This window comes from Pterocles gutturalis, unplaced genomic scaffold (assembly GCF_000699245.1).
Source record: "Pterocles gutturalis isolate BGI_N339 unplaced genomic scaffold, ASM69924v1 scaffold5578, whole genome shotgun sequence".
NCBI lineage: Eukaryota > Metazoa > Chordata > Aves > Pterocliformes > Pteroclidae > Pterocles > Pterocles gutturalis.
The window spans coordinates 15,904-16,619 of NW_010117837.1; positions in this window are offsets into that span (position 1 = coordinate 15,904).

Consider the following 716-nt stretch of genomic DNA (forward strand, 5'->3'; position numbering starts at 1 on the left):
CACACTGCAGCTGGTTGCCTGGTGTGGAAAAAACCCTTGGGGTTTGTTGTTTTGTTTTTTTTTTTCTGGCGAGTCCTTGGTTTTTTTTCTTTGGAGGATCCAAACCTTGGACCCTCCAAAAAAAAATAAATCTCCCCATCAGAGCCATGAAGGTTGGGTATGAGAGCTGCCATGGAGCCAGTAGGATGCAATTTTTAGCAGTGGTGTTATGCAACTCGGGAGAAAAGGGATGAGGAATGAGAAAGGGATGACTAATGTGCAAAAAGCTCCTCTCAAACCATCCGGCCCCGAATGGGAGACGGAGGGATTTCAATGGGAGGCACCAAACTGGTGCAAAACCCAGCGCATCTTCTCCTTCTTCCTCCCCACCTTCTTCTGAACAAGTGATTTGGGGGATGCAGGAGGGAGAAAACAGGATGTTGTTATTTTTAGGTGGGGTCCGGGTTGGTTTTGGGGGCGAATGATCAGGGGTTAATCCCCTGGATGAGACTCGAAGAGGAGCTGTAGTGGATGAGAAGAGCAGACCGTTAAATTTCTCTGGAGCTCAGGGTTTTATCTCAACCAGCGGCCAAAATTGGCTGCCTAGAGAATAGGATAAGAATAGAGCAAGAATATACGATACTTCCCCCGAATATCCTCCCGGCCGCTTATCTATGTTTAGGGATCTGGCGAGGAGCACACGTTCCAGTGCAGGCGGAAAGCAGCGGGAGAAAGGC